Genomic DNA, 18,779 nt, shown 5'->3' on the forward strand with positions numbered 1-18,779 from the left:
ACTAAATAAATTATAGAAACTTAAAAACAATATTTAAAGAAAATACTAAACTAATATTAAAAAAAAAATTTAAAAATTTAAAAACTAAAACCTAAATCAATTTTAAAAATCAAAAGTTAAATAAATATAGAGCACAACATGAGCTAATGTGGAGATCACAAGTAATTATTTTTTAAATAAATAGGAAAAGAAAAACTATAGTCAAAAGTGGAGATTTAAAATATAATCTTATGTGAACAAATTAGATTATAAATAATTTTCAAGATAAATAACATAATATTGCTAAAATCTTTTAACTAGATTAATAAATATTATTTATTTAAATTTAATTTATCCAATATGAAAAATAAATCATTTAAAAAAACCCCATCAATAAATCTACTATGAAAAATTAGTATGAGAAATATAAAAACATAATATGAAAAAACAATATTTAAAGAAAAAATAAACTAATATAAAAAATAATTTAAAAACTAAAATCTAAATCAATTTTAAAAATCAAAAGTTAAATAAATAGAGATGACAACATGAGCTAGAGATCAAAAGTAATTTTTTTTTTAATAAATTAAAAAAAAAACACAGTAGTTAAAAGTGGAGATAACTAATAAATATCAAAAGAAAAGTTAAAAGTAGAGAGACAAAAACTGGCCGGTAAATAATTGAAGGATTTACAATTTTCCGGTCAAACTGACAACTTTTCCATCAAAAATATATAAGAGAGGATAAGATCAGTATACAGTGTACTTCCAGAAAACATGGTTACAAAATTCCCAAAAATAAGTTTGGGATTGCATATAATTGCTAAATTATTCCATATATTAGTCACTTTTGAATTGAATAATATAATATGATTAATATAACTATTTAAAAAAATTGAGTTATAAATATGCTAAGATATTTGAGATTATATAGACTGCAATGTTGAACAACCTAGAAAAAAGTATACATTAAATCATTTATTATTAGAAAATGTATTGAAGATACAAAAAGATGTGTATTAGCAAAATTAGTATTATATAATGATAATATATCAAGTTCAGGTCCATGATTCAATTAATCTTTTCCCTTTCCAGGCCCTTTGTCAAAAGACTCCAAGAACAAATTGCTTTCAAACTCTATCAGATTGCAGGGTTCAATCATATATGCAAATAACACCTATATCAATTATGAGTTGTTTACAGTTCCCCTAAGGACGTCTACGAGTCCCTGGATTATAAATCATATGGTGTGTCCTACAGGTTTTCTGATTTCTTTGATACAAGATCCTAAATAAATGAACAAAATTCCGAAGTGCTGATTACTTTTGCAAAAATAGAAATTCATGCCCACTAAAACAAATGTCCGTAGTTTTAATTCAGATGTGCACTTCTAAAACCGACAACCTTTATTTTCTCTTCCTAAAGACAACTATCTTAAAAGGTGGATTTAATGCTCCAGCTGTAGATGTATAAATATGGTTTGATTTGCTGTTTTCTCTAAACCTTAGTCATGTGAGATGCAGACACAAGAGCATAAAATCTGAGCAATGTATAAGGTAAATGGAGAGAAATTCCTATGTAGATTTCAAAATGGCATCTCATGTTGGAGATTGTAGCTGCGATAGACATCTTTATCTCTAGAAATATGGACGCATTATCATTATGGTCATCTTCAGCTGAAAAAGGACATTTATGATAAATGTTACATCCCAATTTTTGACCTGATTTAAAATATAGCCGTTGAGGTTCACATGAAGTCAGTTGGCAATTTAATTTGTTATTATCTTGCGAAATGGTAAGATGGTTAGTCGTTATAATTTCAAATGAAGATAACAAGCTAGTTGATCATTTATCACGAATTCATGGAATTGAGAAGATGGTTAACCGCTATAATTATTTATGATTAAATAATTTATTATAATAATATAATTTAATTACGAAGAATTTCCTTGTAGGAAACACATCGAAGGGGTGAAAGCATTGTCAGAAAAGAATTAGGCACAGGAGCATCACCATCACTAAGAACCTAGTGACTTGAAACAGGATACATCTGTGGGACCCGCATGAGCTATTTAAATAAATAAATTGAGAAACATAAATAATTGGGTTAAAGTATAAAACGTACCTTAAAGGATTTAATTTGATCTTTCACCTTATTATTATAACAGATATATCTATATACCTACATATAAAAATGAGATGGCGCCATTTTATTATAATAATAAAATGATTAACACTTGGCATGAAAAATCAATTTAATATTTGGCAATTCGAATTGTCTTATAATCTTCCAACTTTATCTTCCAACCATTTAAATTTTCTTTTCCTCTTCTTTGTTTCAATCGAATTAAAACATTTGGAATTTGATTGACTATAATCTTTCGTAACCGATGGGAGCCAAGGAGTCATATTTCACTCTCCATTTAAGGAAGCCATGAGGGAGAGGCGGGATCACCTTTTTCCTTGGTGCCCGAATTCTTCCTTCCTTGCTACATACAAATTTTCCTTGTTTCTTTTACCAACTCATCCCTGCATTGATACGATTTGCCTATGATACATCTTACAATCTGCCATTAAAACGTCTTACAGTCTACCATTGAAACGTCTGCTATTGCCATTGATATATCTTACCATACACCATTGATACATCGGCTATTACCATTACCTTGTCAGATTGTGCGACTTCAACTTCAAGAGATTCCGGCTAGGATATTGTGGCTAAGTGCTGAAGCAGTCAAGAGGGAGTCGGTCAGTTTGCAAGTTACCCTTCTATATTTTTGAATGCATATTCTCCTACAGCTGTCTTGGCATGGTAAATCAGTATTAGGACTGCAATTATTATATGTTGCTTTGCTGATGGCTTCTTGCGAATTTCATAGAGTTTCCATTTTGGTTCTTTATATAATATCATTGTATCTTAAACCACCATTAAGAAGTTGAATGGTAACTGTAGCAGTCTCATAATGATTGTATGAACCATAAAAAATAGTATGGATATCAACAGCAAGAATTAAATGTATAATAAGAGAAGTATGCTCATCCAATGCACCTGGGAATCACTGGCAATGAAGCCATGAAATGGTGAATAGGTGTAAATAAAAAAAAATGTTCATAATCTTTCACGCACCTGGGATTCACCGGCTGATAGCCATGAAATGATGAAGAGGTGGAATGACTCTACAAGAACGCAGAAGAGAAATCAGATATGATAAAATTAAATTAATTAAACAATAAATTATGCAATCTTCAAGAATATCTCTTTCAAATCACAAATTGTGATAAGCTAGAACATATATGTTATTCATGAATTTGTTGGGAATCAACAAACAGAGCCGATTGCTCTAAGATCCGAACACTTAGGATTAACCGGCTGTATAGCCATGGAAAAGGGTGAAGAGGTGAGATTGAGTCTACAATGACTTAGAAAATAAAAGTCAGATATGATACATTAAATCTAGAATAATATTATTTAATAGCTCATGCATGATCCTGTTAATTGTAACCTCCTTCTATCAAGTTGAATGGTGTGTTTAAATACCAGGATGCTCAGTAGATGACAGATGTTCCCTGTCTATTCCGGGTAGGAAGGGACTTTCTCGTTAGAGGTTGTGTGAGGAATAACCTAAGGTTCAAGGTTCGGTGGTAAGCCCCTAATAATGTTTCACCTCTCCCCAAGTTATTGGACGTACAATAGACAATGATAAGCTATGCATTCAATTGTTGTCAGAAACAAGCACTTTTACTTTTATGAAGTATATGCAAAAAGAGGGTAAGATTAATTGAGTTTTATCATCATTACAGTTACTTTACACTTAGTTGCGAGAGATAGATAGATTTATCTAATGTATTGATTATATGAATATTGAATATGAGCATATCTTTTAATCTTAAGTTATTGCCATAGTTAAGAAATCGGAAGGAAAGGAATGATACAGCGGTATCTAAAGCCCTAATTGAATCAGTGGTATCCGGAGCTCTAAATGACACAGTGGTATCTGAAGCTTGAATTGATATAGTGGTATCTGATGCCCTAAATGATCCATGGTAACTGAAGCCCTAAATGATACAGTGGTATTGATGCCCTAATTGATACAGTGGTTTGTGATGCCCTAATTTTATATAGTGGTATTTAATAGTAATCGTCATTTGATTTTGATATAGCAGTATTGAAAGGTAGTCATTATATGATTTTTTATAGTGGTATTTGTGGACTAATCTAAGTGATTGCAGAAGCATTCTTACAATGATTTATCGGTTCAAATTTCATGATATGTGGATTTTAATTACTATAGTAAATTCATTGATGGTGTTTTAAGTTCTTAGTTAAGAAATTTTTGTCTAACTATTTTTAATGGTAAATCTCATTCACATGAACATGACTGATATAACTGTCTTCCTATGAAATTGAAGTAATAACTATATTTCTTTGAGTATGTTAGTTGTTAATTAAGACCTGGGAAAATTGGTCGTTACAATAAATTACAATGTTAAATATTAAGATGTGTCATACAACATGCATTGCAGCATGGAAATATGAAGAGTTGTATTTGAAAATAAAGAGTCTTGTTTTGATAAATCGAAGAGACCTTTGGTTGTAATGTGAAGAGTCTCTCTTATGTTATATACTGCTCCAAGCGAAGAACATTGTACACTGGTACATTTTATTATCAATGAAGTGATATTTTTGGTTGTGTTGTTGGGTTTTCCCTTCATCTTGAAGGGTTTTCCCAAGACAAGGACAATTCTGAGTGTCTCTTGCATCTATTTTGCTCTCCTTTATTGTTGTTTATCTTTTTTTCTAGGCTCAAAATCCAACATGGTATCAAAGCCAGACTGATATTGGCAATATATGTTTCTTGAAAATATTGGAAGGAATTTGGATCTTCAAATATTGTTTTTTGTTTCACCCATTTGTTATATTGAAAGCATTGACTCTTTCTGAAATTGTCTCAATTTCTCAAATAATATGCAGATTTTTCGATGATTTGGGTAGTTTGTAATGTTCCCTTTTGGAACATTACAAACATTGAAGTTTTATTTTATGCAATATTAAATTGACTTTGAGACATAGGCTCAATATATCAAAAAGGTCGATTTAATGTTATATAAAGGACAAAGGGGCAAGGAGGAACAAGACGAAATGCCTTAGGGAAGTTGAAAAGCCACAAGGGAATAAGACGGAAACCAAAGAGGAGTCGAGGAGTCTTGGTTTGCGTATTAAAAGGGGAAAGAGGCTCATTCTTGGGTATGCTTGATTTTATTATTCAGTTCAGTTTCCTCTCTTGTGAGAGTCTCAGAAAGCTTCAGCTTTCAGCTAGTTGGAGGATGTAGCCCCTCGTGCTAGCAGATAGTGGACGCAAACCCATTGTCCCGAGAAACATCACTTCAAGTGTTTATCTCACACTTACAGGTTCTTATCCTATCATTCCAATCCGATTGTTAAATCTGTATTTAGGATTGGTTTTCTGGTACTAGTTATTGTATTGTTGTTGTCTAATACAATAACGTTTTAGTTATTGGTTGTTATATTGCTGTTGTTTAAGGCAATAACGTTGTTCAAGGAATTATAAGAGTTTGTTGGTCTCATCTCATCAATTTGTAATTCGTGGTGATATGTTCGACATCTTGAATGTTATTTTGGAAATCACAAATTGTTATCTTGTGGAGAATCATTGATTTTATTGAATGTCTCATATTACATTTGTTTATATTTGAGTCTGATATTGTATTCAAAAAGTGGCTGGAAAAGTGTCGATTGGCATTTCTACTGTTTTCAAATTTGATGGAAATTATCCGCAATGTTTTATTTCTGAGTGTACTGTTGAAAGGAAAAATGAGCAAATATCTTGCTCGGGATAATACATAGTTGTCTAATTCTTGGAGGCAATCTCTGGTTCTTTCAGGATATTCTTGTTCTTTTGATTTTCATGTTTCAAAAGGCAGTGTCGTCTGAGTATTTTTAGGCAGAATTTAATGTGAAGTATTCAGGAGCTTGGATGCTTAAGTTCGGTGTAGAATCTGGAAGTTGCTATTTGGATATTTTTTCCACTGGTAATGGCATTTTTTTTTTATACTGTCTTAATTCTGACAGGAGATGGTTCTATTCACGTTTCTATAAATTTTATTTGTGTAACAGCTTCTTATTATTGTGTTCCAGCTTTCATGCTGCTGTTGTGTCACCGTCGATTTCCATCTTTCCTGTAACTGTTGATTTCCTTAAGCGCAGAGGAAAACGACAAAGGTTGGAATTACAGGTCATTTGTGGCAATTCACTCTCATAAGTTCAAAGTCAAGTGCTGTTGTGTTTTGATTAGGGCATTTAATAGAGGTCCATCGTCAATCTCACATGCACAGCAATGACGCAGAACATGGCTTTTCATGGCCTCTTCTGTATACAAAGCATCTAGTGGGATTTGTGCATGCCTATGACCACCATGTGAACCCTGAGAGTTGGTCGCCCCAGGTGGAGGTTGCTGAATTCAATCAAGTCACATAACACTATTGACAATTTGGGAGGGAAGATCGACATTTGAGGGAGATAGAGAAAGTAGAGTATTCTTGTGGCACACTTTAGATATAAGCCACAACTTACAGGTCGCAATCTAGTGTGCTCGAAACTCGTAATGCCAATGGATTCTGGAAGACTTCATCGTACAAAACATCGAAAGATTTTTTTTGGCAGGTGCAAAAAGTAGTAGATGTTGGGTATGTTGATGCTCTCATAGATGGTCGGCTCATTCCTCTCTTTTTTTCCTTCTTCCCATAGAGCAGGTACATTCATTTCCTTTATTCAATCAAAAGAGAACCACTCAAATTTGTTGTTAAAAGGATTCTTGATTTAAGGTCAACTTCTATTGAGTCAAATTTGTGGATTTAAATCATGATCTCCCCTACCTGCTAATTGGGATTACTTTTGCTAAAACTCTAATATTCTCTATCACTTGTGTCTATACCATATTTGGGAAGTTTAAATCCCAATATTGATGTGTAGTATGAATGTCTGGTCAAGACAGGCAATTTAATGTCTTTCGATAATTCTGGAGAATTCTAGCCTGGGTAATGACTTTGATGTGTTATTATTTTTTTATAAATTCTAGCTTGTGGAGCAAGCGTTGGTGGCCATATTGTCCAGTGGGGTAAGCTGCACCAAGAACAGCTTGCAGGATTTTACCGAATAAACCTATGAGAATTTTTTTATTTCATCTTCTTGTAGAAAGCTCGGCCTTAATTTCTTCCATATATATTTGAATTTATTTTAAATATCCAAATTAAAGTTTTATTTCTCCAGTCTTGACTGCCGATATATATATATAAAGATTTCTCTAATTTTTAAATTGTTCCATCATTTCACATTGTAGTTCATGAAGATAAGTTTGCTAAAGCGGAAGAGAAAGAGAATAATAGATTGACTTCAGCATAGAGATAAGTATTCTATAGTTAAATCACTGGGAAGAGTATGCTTTTAATATTTATCTTTATTATAGATGATTTTATGAGTTATTGATATCTCTATTTGATCTTTATAGGGAAATGTTCAGCTTTGAAGGGAGGTAATTTCACTATCTTTTGTGTCAATAAAAGCCATCCCTGCTAAGAGGGAGTCTTTGTTGAAAGGGTATTTCAATCATTATATGCACGTTGTTAATGAGTAACCTTATCTGTATTATAGGATATTGAGACTCTTGATGGAAATGGGTCTCGGTTGTATTTTTCCTTCTCGTTAATCACGGATTCTTATTTATGTGAAATTAATTAAAGTTGTAAGGTCAACCTAATAATCTTTCACTTATGAGAATCATGTAGAGAGTCCCTGATGTCATCACGTTGAGAGATTCCGTGCTAGGAGTTCAAAGTCTTGTTGAAAGAGTCCATGACTGTATCACGTTGAGAGAGTCCATGATGAAAATTGATTGTGATTCTTGCAAGTTTGTCGTGTTGAGATATTTGATGACAACATCACGTTGAGCGAGTCCATGATGAAAATTGATTGTGAGTTTTTGCAAGTTTGTCATGTTGAGAGATTCTATGATAGCATGTGATTTTTGTAGTTTTTTTCATGTTGAGTGATTTCATAATTATTAGTTATGAATAAATATTTTCATGTTGAGTGATTCCATGAATTTTATAGGATCTATGTGATTACATTTTATCATTGAGTTGCAGCCTTGTGTGACTATGATGTAGGGGCATCCGAGGGTCAAGGCTGTTGACTCAAATGTGGGTTTTGGTCTAGATTTACTTCCAGGGGTCATAACTTTTGACTCGGATGTGGGTTTTGGCTGAAATTTTATAGGCAGTTGTATGAGGAGTTATTTGGATTGCTGATTGAGCTCAACTCGATAGGTGGCCATTTTGACATTTCTTTGGGAGCCTAAAATACCATCTTGACCTCCAAAATTGGCTTTTTGTGTTTTTCCAATTTTTTTAGGAAATTGTTTCTGTAATAAATCCAAAATCATATTTTTGATTTCATTGATTAGTTGGCAATTCGTCTTGCCTTAGTGGGGGCTTTTCTTGGGAAAAATCGGGATTCATGGGATGAGTTTTAAAAATTACCAAAAATGGTAAAATCCGTTTTTCCCAAAAATCTAGCAAATATGGTAATTTTTGGAATTGTAATAAGTAGTTGTTTTCTTTTATTGTAGAGGCAAAGTAGAGTTGCAAAAGTTTTAACGAAGAATTATGGCATTTTCAAACATTTGTGTTGTGTCAATTTCTGATTTATTCTTTGGCAGGATTGGGTTACATCATTTGGTATCAAAGCAAGAGAGGAAGAGGAAGAGGAAGAGGAGGCGTCACGCCGATGCAAAGATTGGTAATGGCTATGTAAAGGGAGATTGAACAACTCAATGAGTGACTAGATAATCAAAGAATACAAAGAGGAAATGAATCTGATGAAGAGGGAGAAAATGCAGACGAAAGGCTAGGAGAAATGAGCTATGAAGATAGAGTTCTCAGAGCTTTAGAAGGAAAGAGTGAAGCAATAAAGATTGACGTTTCAGACCATGCTGGTGGTCTTAAGCCAGAAGAACTAATAGACTGGCTGAACGAGATGGGGAAATTTTTCGAATGGAAGCCTATGACAAAAGAAAAGAAAATGAAGTTTACATGCACAAAATTAGAAGGACATGCAATGATATGGTGGGATCACCTCCAAAAGGAACGAGTTAGAAATGAAAAGGAAAAGATTAAGACATGGATCAAGATGAAGAAAAAGCTGAGAAAAAAATTCTTACTCGTGGATTATTTCAAAACCCTCTTTCGTAGATTCCAAAATTTGAAGCAAAACTTGTCTTCAATGCAAGACTATACAAATGAATTCTACAAGCTATCCATGCGCATAGAACATCAAGAAAATAATGAGCAGATAGTTTTTAGATATGTGAATGGCCTAAAATTCTCTATTCAAGATGAGTTGAGCATGCATCGTGTTAGCAATATGGAGGAAGCCTACCAATTAGCTTTGGAGGCTGAAGAAAAGCAGAATAGGCAATATAACCAGAGGAATAGAGGTGGTCGAAGGGGTACCTCAACTCCATTTTGGGGAGGTTCCAATAATGGTCAAGGAGAGAGTGTTCAAGGTTCTGTAAAAAGTATAGACACTAGGAAAGGTCCTCCAAATCAAGAAAGAGGAAGGGGGTTTCAGCGAGGTTGAGGCTACGGAAGCGGAAGAGGCTAGGAAAACCAGAGAAGGCCTCTCGCTTGTCTTAGGTGCGAAGAAGGACACAGGGCTTTCAAGTGTTCCAATTTTAACATGCAGGATAGAAATCAAGGAGGGCCATCCAGAGTAAACCTAGCCGAGGTTGACAATGAATCTGAACAAGAAGTATCTTCGGATATGGGAGAAAGTCTCATGATGAAAAGGACAACGATTATTCCAACCAAGGAGGATGTAGAGGAGAAAGGTATTGATGATTCATGGCTCAAAACCAACATATTTTGGACAAGGTGTACCTCAAGAGGAAAGGTATGTCAAGTAATTGTTGATGGAGGCAGTTGCGAGAATATGGTTTCTAAAGAAATGGTGGAGAAACTAAAACTCTAGTGTGAAAAGCACCCTCGTTCTTATCGGATTGCATGGTTTAAATAGGGAAGTGAAGTCACAAAAGATAAGAGGTGCCTTGTTTAAATTTTCGTAGGAAAGGTCTACAAGGATGAGCTATGGTGTGATGTGATTCCGATGAATGCATGCCATGTCCTCTTGGGTCGTCCCTAGCAGTATGACAGAAAGGTTATTCATAATGGGGAAAATAATACTTACACCTTCTGGAAGGATGGATCTAAGGTAGTCTTATTACCTCTCAATGGTGATGGAAAAACTAAAAGTATGTTATTTGAAAAGGAACTTGTCAAGGAGATGAAAGTAACAAGGTGTTGTTATGCATTGGTAGTACAAAAGGGGAAAGACAAAGACTTAACTATACCACCAGAAGTAGTTGCAGTGTTAGAAGAATATTCAAATGTTATTCCAGAGGAGCTACCTGATGGACTTCCCCCAAAATGAGATATCCAACATCATATTGATCTTATTCTAGGAGCAAGTCTTCCCAATCAAGCGGCATACAAAATGAGTCCGACATAGCATGCAAAACTGGACAAACAGGTGACTGAGCTCATACAAAAGAGCTTAGTAGAGGAAAGCATGAGCCCCTATGATGTCCCAGCATTATTAACTCCAAAGAAAGATGGAACGTGGAGGATGTGCACATACAGTCGAGCCATCAATAGGATAACCATCAAGTATTGTTTTCCTATCCCACGTTTGGATGACATGATGGATGTTCTTGCTTGAGCGACGTGTTTCTCTAAGATTGATCTACGAAGTGGGTACCATCAAATCCGCATCCAAGAGGGGGATGAGTGGAAAACAACTTTCAAAACTAGGGATGATTTGTATGAATGAAAGGTTATGCCTTTTGGTTTATTCAACACACCTAGTACTTTTATGAGACTCATGAACATCGTGTTGCGTCCCTACATTGGTAAGTTTGTGGTAGTTTATTTTGATGATATACTGATTTTTAGTAAGGGAAGGGAAGAACATTTGCAACACCTGAGGATCATATTAGGGGTACTGAGAAGAGAAAAGCTCTATGCTAATTTGAAGAAGTGTAGGTTCATGCAAGAAAGCTTAGTTTTTCTAGGATTTGTCATTTCTGCAGATGGTGTCAAGATGGATCCAGAGAAAGTTCGAGCCATTCTTGAATGGCGTAGTCTGCGTAGTATCACCGAGGTGAGAAGTTTTCATGGCTTGGCTACTTTCTTTAGAAAGTTCATTTGTAATTTCAGCAACATTGTAGCACCTGTGACAGACTACACTAAGGGTCGGGAGTTTTCATGGACCAGAGAGGCTGAAGAGGGTTTCCAATACCTAAAGAAGAAGGTCATTGAAGCTCCAATACTAGCACTACCAGATTTTGATAAAGTGTTTGAAGTGGACTGTGATGCCTCACATGTGGGCATTGGTGTTGTACTCAGCCAAGAAGGTAAGCCCACTGCCTTTTTTAGTGAAAAATTGAATGATGTGCGAAAGAAATATTCTACAAATGATATAGAATTCCATGCAATTGTGCAAGCTTTGAGGCATTGGAAGCATTATCTAGTAGCCAAAGAATTTGTGTTGTTTACAGACCACATTGCTCTAAAATACTTGAACACACAAAAAAAATGAACACTAGACAGGCAAAGTGGGTCTCTTTCCTACAGGGGTTTAAAATTGCTCTGAAGCATAAATCAGGGAAACAGAATCAAGTTGCTGATGCCTTGAGCAAGCGAGTTGTTCTTCTAACCATCATGGAAATAGAGGTGGTTGGCTTCGATGCAATCAAAGGCTTGTATGAATCTGATAGTGACTTTTGGGAAGTTGTTGATTAGTTGAAGAATCCAATACCTGGGCACACAGACACTATTCAAGGTGAGTATCTGATACAAGATGGTTACTTATTCAAGGGGAAGCAGCTGTGTGTTCCTGTAGGAACAATGCGGGAAAATATTATTCGAGAATTTCATAGCAATGGTATGGTTGGGCATTTTGGAAAGGATAAAACAATAGCTTTGGTAGCAAATAAGTACTATTGGCCAAAGATGAAGCCAAATATTACCAGATTTGTGGAGAGGTGTCAAATTTGTCAAGTAGACAAAGGGCACTCCCAGAACACCAGATTGTACATGTCATTACCAGTACCAGTAGGACCGTGGACAGACTTGAGTATGAATTTTGTATTGGGACTGCCACATACACAACGAGGTAATGACTCTATCTTTGTAGTTGTGGACAGATTCTCAAAAATGGTTCATTTCATTGCTTGTAAGAAAACTAGTGATGCTACTAGGGTGGCCGAGTTATTCTTTTCTGAAATAGTCAGATTGCATGGGGTTCCAATAACGATCACCTCTGATCGAGATACTAAGTTCTAGAGTCATTTCTAGAGGACCTTATGGAAGAAAATGGGAACAAACTTATAGTTCAGTAGTGCTTACCATCCACAAATTGATGGACAAACAGAAGTTGTCAATCGCAATATGGGTAATCTGTTGCGATAAATTGTTGGAGATAAGCCCAAACAATGGGATTTGGCATAGCCCCAGGCAAAATTTGCTTATAATAGCTCAGTGAATAGGTCAACTGGTAAGTCACCATTTCAAGTTGTTTATGGTAGTAACCCTCAGGGTGTTCTCGATTTGGTGTAGCTTCCCTTGGGTGACAGAGTTAGCCATGATGGAAAAGCCTTTGCAGAGCAGCTCTACCAGTTGCAAGAAGATGTAAGACAGAAGTTGCAGGACAGCAATGAGCGATACGAAGCTTCTACAGATTCTACTCGAAGGTATCAAGTTTTTAGTGCAGGGGATCTAGTGATAGTTTATCTCAGAAAGGAGAGGTTTCCTATCGGGATTTATCATAAATTGAAATATAAGAAAATTGGTCCCTGCAAGATTTTGAAGAAGATTAATGATAATGCTTATGAGGAAGAGCTCCCCAGTGGTCTTGATATTTCTCCTGTGTTTAATATTTCTGATTTGTATACTTTCCATGGTAATGATACCTCTGTTGAAAAGGAGGATGTGGTAGACTAGACACACACCATCCCCATCAAAAAAAGAGAACAGGTTGCACAGATTCTAGACAAGACTGTTCAGACTTGCCAAGGTGACTACAACATATATCTAATGCAGTGGGAAGGGTTGGCACCGACAGATAGCTCCTGGATTACGGAATGGGATTTGCAAAAGCTAGATGAACCTTAATGGAAGCAATTTGACGATCGGTACTTGCAAGAGTTGCGTTCTTTTCAAGTAGGGGAGAATGATGCAGGGGCATCCGAGGGTCAAGGTTGTTGACTCAGATGTGAATTTTGGTCAAGATTTACTTCTGAGGGTCATAACTTTTGACTTGGATGTGGGTTTTGCCTGAAATTTTACAGGCAATTGCGTGAGAAGTTATTTGGATTGTCGATTGAGCTCAACTCGATAGGTGGCCATTTTGACATTTTTCCGGGAGCATAAAATATCGTCTTGACCTCTGAAATTGGCTTTTTGTATTTTTTCTAGTTGTTTTAGAAAGTTGTTTTTGTAATAAATCCAAAATCATATTTTTGATTTCGTCGATTAGTTGGCAATTCGTCTTGCCTTAGTTGGGGGCTTTTCTTAGAAAAAATCGAGATTCGTAAGATGAGTTTTAAAAATTACGAAAAATGGAAAAACCTGTTTTTCCTAAAAATTTGCCAAATATGGTAATTTTTGGAATTGTAATAAGTAATTTTCTTTCATTGTAGAGGCAGAGTAGAGTTGCGAAAGTTTTAATGAAGAATTATGGCGTTTTGTAACATCTGTGTTGTGTCAATCTCTGATTTATTCTTTGATAGGATTGGGTTATATCAAACTATGCAGCTAAATATCTCTATCTTGCTAAGAGGGAGTAATAGAGATTGTAGTTGTGATAGAGATCTTTATCTCTAGAAATATGGAGGTTATTATTGTTATGCTAACTTTTAGCTGAAAAGGGACATTTATGATAAATTGTAGTGCTAAATATTAAGACGTGTCATACAACATAAGTTGAGGCATGGAAATATAAAGAGCAGTATTTGAAAATAAAGTATTTTTTGAGAAATTGAAGAGACCTTAGGTTATAATGTGAAGAGTCTCTCGTGTTATATATATTGCCTCAAGCATAGAACATTGTACGCTAGAACATTTTATTATCAATAAAGTGATTTTTTTGGTTGTGGCTGGGTTTTTAGCTTCATCTTGAAGGGTTTTCATAGGATAATCATGAGTGCCTCTTGCATCTATTTTGCTCTCCTTTATTTTTGTTTATCTTCTTTTCTGGGCTCAAAATCCAACATCTCATACCTCAAAATGACATAAAACAACTTTTATTTTTACAATTTTACAAATACTCCACTTAACCAAAATCATTAAGTACATTTAGAAAATTAAGTTATTTAAATCCCCATAATAGTACTTCCAATTCTATGCTATAAAACAACCAAGAGATACACAAGGGAAGGTGCCAAATCCGCAACTACACATCCTGATCTTATTTACAAAACAATGACAAAGTTAAGTAAAAAAAGTGAGTGAGGCCAACAAGCTCTCCCACACTCTTTATGAAACCAAACACACCCTACAAGTAATCCACTCACAATCACCATTGTCGGTTTTGCACTTGCAACAATGAACTTCAAGAATGAAGGGAAAAAGGGAGCATGCATACTTTATGATTAGACACCCTTGAATAACCACACCACTACAAACACATGAAACTCATGGCTTGAAGGTATAAAATTCAAACGCATGACAAGCTTGATGCCAAATATGATGATTTTCAACAAAATCTTCGACGACCCCAAGACACATCAAGAATGTTGAATAGTACAATTGCTTTATATGTTTCGGTGCTTTCAAATAGTGTGTTGTGGATATCATATGATCGCACCTTTGTTCACAATGTATTCTAAATTTGGAAATATTGCGATCCTATGTTCATCAACAAAACAATCTAGCATTGAGTAGAATTCAAACAACTGTTGGCTCTACAATAAGAACAAATTATACACATCATGTTTGCAATGCTTCTATTCTTCTAGTAGGGCCACTATACTTATATTTATACTTTTTGGCTAATTTATTATGTAACATTCAAGAAATATAACCATACCCCACTTTGGAAAAATAAAAAATAAAAACATTTGAGCCATGCTAGATGAAAAGGGTCATTTTTTTTTGTTCTTTCATTTCTTTTACTTTGAATTTGAAGTGACTTAAATATTTACTTTTTGTTTGTTGAGTCAATCTCTGTCCTCAATTTGGATATTAAGCTACGATACAACCATAGGACTCTAAATAGATCTAATGAATGCTAGGTCAAATACAAGCTCCTCTCTACCATAGTTCATGACTCGATATTGTCATTTGTTTTTTATTCTATGACTAGAGGAAAGTGACCACTAGTGAATCGGGGTCCAATAATGATTCAGTCATTTTCACAATAAAGTCACCAATAGCGGATCATTTATATACCAATAGTTGGTCATTTTTTAGCTTTTTATCCCCTAATTGGCTCATTTCTGCACCACTACTAGGACATTTGCCCACAATTGCTGGTGATTAGTGATGATTTTAGCATGTATTGGTGATTGGGGGTCAAGCATTAGTCAACACTTTTTTTGGACCACCTTTTGACCCTTTCGCAGTAACATCTCGTATAGAGTGCATTGTTATTGGCTAGAAAACAAAACTCTAGATTTAAGCAATTAAGTTGCATAAAGAAACGACTCAAAGAAAGGTCAAAATCCGATACTGTTTGGTACCTTAATTGAGTGTACGAAGTAGCTATAGCCAATACTAGTCCCTTCCCCTATCGTAATCCATGAGTATTGTGTTGGAAATATTCAGGACTAGCTCGGTTATTGAGAGGGGAGGGGTGAACTAGTAACCTCAAAACTGTTAACACTTTCAGCACTTAATAACATAATCCAATTATCATTAATAGATCTAATCTACTGCATGCATGAAAAACTGAAAGCATATAACACTTTGAACACAATATGTGGTGACCCAGAAACCTTCCAAATAGAAAGTAAAACTAGGGTGGGGATGATACTCACAAAACTTCAATACCGCATTATAAAGTTGGTCTGTTAAGGCTTACAATGATCACTTCTAATGATCTGCCCTGTTAGGAGCAATTAGGACTGCTAGGTCCACCTTGTTAGAGGTCTTACAAACATACAATGAAGTATGCACTTGGTAAAGAGATTTAAAGAAAAGATTGTTAAGTCTACCATGTGAAAGGATTTGAAGTTGATTCACCTATTAGGATGAAACACCAAATCTCTTACTTACAACTGAATTGCTGATTGAGATCCTTGAAATACTGATCACCTCTTTGTGACAAATGTAACTTTGTTGCTCTTGATATGATCCAATATACTTTGCTCTGCTGCTGATTTACATTCACATTCTCTCTTATCAAAAACATTACACTTGGGTATGATACAATACATTACATATATACCAACCCAATTCACATAATTACAAGGTCAGCCAATACACAAGTTAACGCCAATATTACAGAGTCGGCTCAAATGTAGAAACTCGGGTTTTGAAAACTGACTTGGTGAATTTCTAATACACAGCGTCCACTGTCATTACTCGGCATCATCATGCACTCAGTGGAAGTAGAGGCTCGGTCCATATTGATCCCTTCAACGTAGTTTCAAACTCGGTATACACTGGTGACTCAGTAGATACAGTGTCACTCGATAGAAACTAAATTCCACGTTTACCATGCTTGCACTCGGTAAACACTAATCATCTCTTCACTCGGTTAACACAAACTTCGCTTCACAAGAATTGATGACTCGATAGACACTACGAAGCTTGGTAACCACTGAACTCTCGGTAAGAATTGTTGGACTTCACACTGCTTGAATTCACTTGGTAACCACTGGAATGCTCGGTAGGAACTGTAAAGCTTGGTAACCACTGAATTACATGGTAAACACTGGAATGCTCGGTAACCATACAGAATCTGAATAAGTGTTGTAACTAATAACAAACTTGACTTAATGCCAACATATTGTATACTTAAAAACACTTGAGAATATTTATACATTTAAAAATGCTCTTTCCTTCAACTCAAATCCACTCATGTGCTTATTTAATTGATGTATAGTGGTGTATGTGGTTACAATAGCTACCGATTGATTAGCTTATTTTGTCTTTACAATGGATTTAATAAAAGATGTTTGTTACAAGCTTTAAACACTTATAATTAAACAGTTTTAAAACATCTATATTTCATGGCTTTTCAATTTGTTGAGTTTGAATCTCACCAAGTCAAGAATTACTCTGAGTTGAGTCTGATTCTTGTAAGTTTGTAACTACAGTATTATATTGAATTTCTAAGTTTTTATGAGAAATAAGAAAGATATTGCAGATATAGTGAGAGTATTTAAGTGCCAAAGATGAGTGAACAGAATACAAACATTGAGGTACTAAAAACCTACTCTAACATGAAGTAAGCCATTAATCTTCAACACACATAATTGCATTCTATACCTGTTGAGAATTCACCAAGTTTCCAAGTAAAATGTAGGAAGAAACACAATTTCCAATTTATAAAACCCCACCTAGCCCCTAAATACCACAAAAACTTGATATGGTGTTTCCATGAAGAAAGATCCAATCTGAAATTGACATGTTACATTGATTATAAACCCTGGAAACTTGAGAGTAACTTGATGCAACGAAATCACTGAACACTACAAAGCATTGACATAGCTAAGCCATTTAATCTGATGACACATTATAAACCAAAAAACTGAGAGCACCTAGAGAGCACCTTAGTCATGTACTCGGAGTAGCCAAAGTGCTCCTGTGGCCACTCCCAAACTCATGTCACTTTGTAACAGGCAAAAAGTACCTAGGAGAAGAACCTCAAAATATGCTCACCCAAGTTTTCAAGATGGGGATGACAAGGGATGCATTCCTCTGAAAGAAGAATTTAGGCCCATCTTTTTGGTGAGCAGTAGGGGATGACTACTTATAAAGGGGAAACTTAAATATAAGGAGATTTTAACTATTCATATGATAATATTATTATTGATCAAGCATTCATCATAAACATTGTAAAGCATTTACCTGTATGGGTAATTGAATAGGAATTAGGATGCTCTTAACAAACACAATAGTTAGGCATGTCTTTATCTAGTTAAAAAAGAAGTGCCTAACTAGTGTGTATCTAGGTGAGGGATTTATTAGTGATGTTTACCTCAAGATTGCAAAATTGCTAATTAATGGTGATAAGCTCCGAGATAAATACAGATTTGAAATCAAATTGTATTTGAGATTAACTCCCACATTGGTTCTAGATATCCTTGGGAGGTTAAAAGTTTTAATGTGAAAAGATCAGGTGCAATCTAAAGGATTTAAGATCTGGGAAATCATCTAAGGCCAAAATGATTAAAAAACAAGATTATGAAACCGAATGCAAATCAAGTAAACTCTAGGGTGAAACCCATTTCAGCTTCACAAATCTAGTTGTGAAATCAAATAAAATCCCATTTTGGTTTAATTTTTCTTTGCACCTCCATAAGATAATATGTCATGTGCATGACCCATCTAGATGCAAAAATCTGTTATCCAATGGGGTGAAAGTGAAGACCAGGTCCAAATTTAATGTCATGTCATAACAAAGGGAATTTGAATGCAAAAAACGATAAAATCCCCATTAAAGATATTTGGGGTACGGATGATCCTTAGAGATAAAAAGAAGAAAAATCAATGTGATATTCT

General features: G+C 34.9%; 1 protein-coding gene across 2 annotated transcripts in view; it reads right to left on the minus strand.

Annotated features, from left to right (window-relative positions):
* The window catches only part of LOC149543413 (NAD-dependent malic enzyme 59 kDa isoform, mitochondrial-like), a 102,225-nt gene that overhangs the window by 38,216 nt on the left and 45,230 nt on the right, over window positions 1-18,779 (minus strand). The gene's annotated exons all lie outside the window — the stretch shown is intronic.

The sequence above is a fragment of the Cupressus sempervirens genome, chromosome 8, assembly GCF_028749045.1.
Source record: "Cupressus sempervirens isolate cs-2001-9-10 chromosome 8, ASM2874904v1, whole genome shotgun sequence".
Taxonomy (NCBI): Eukaryota; Viridiplantae; Streptophyta; class Pinopsida; order Cupressales; family Cupressaceae; genus Cupressus; species Cupressus sempervirens.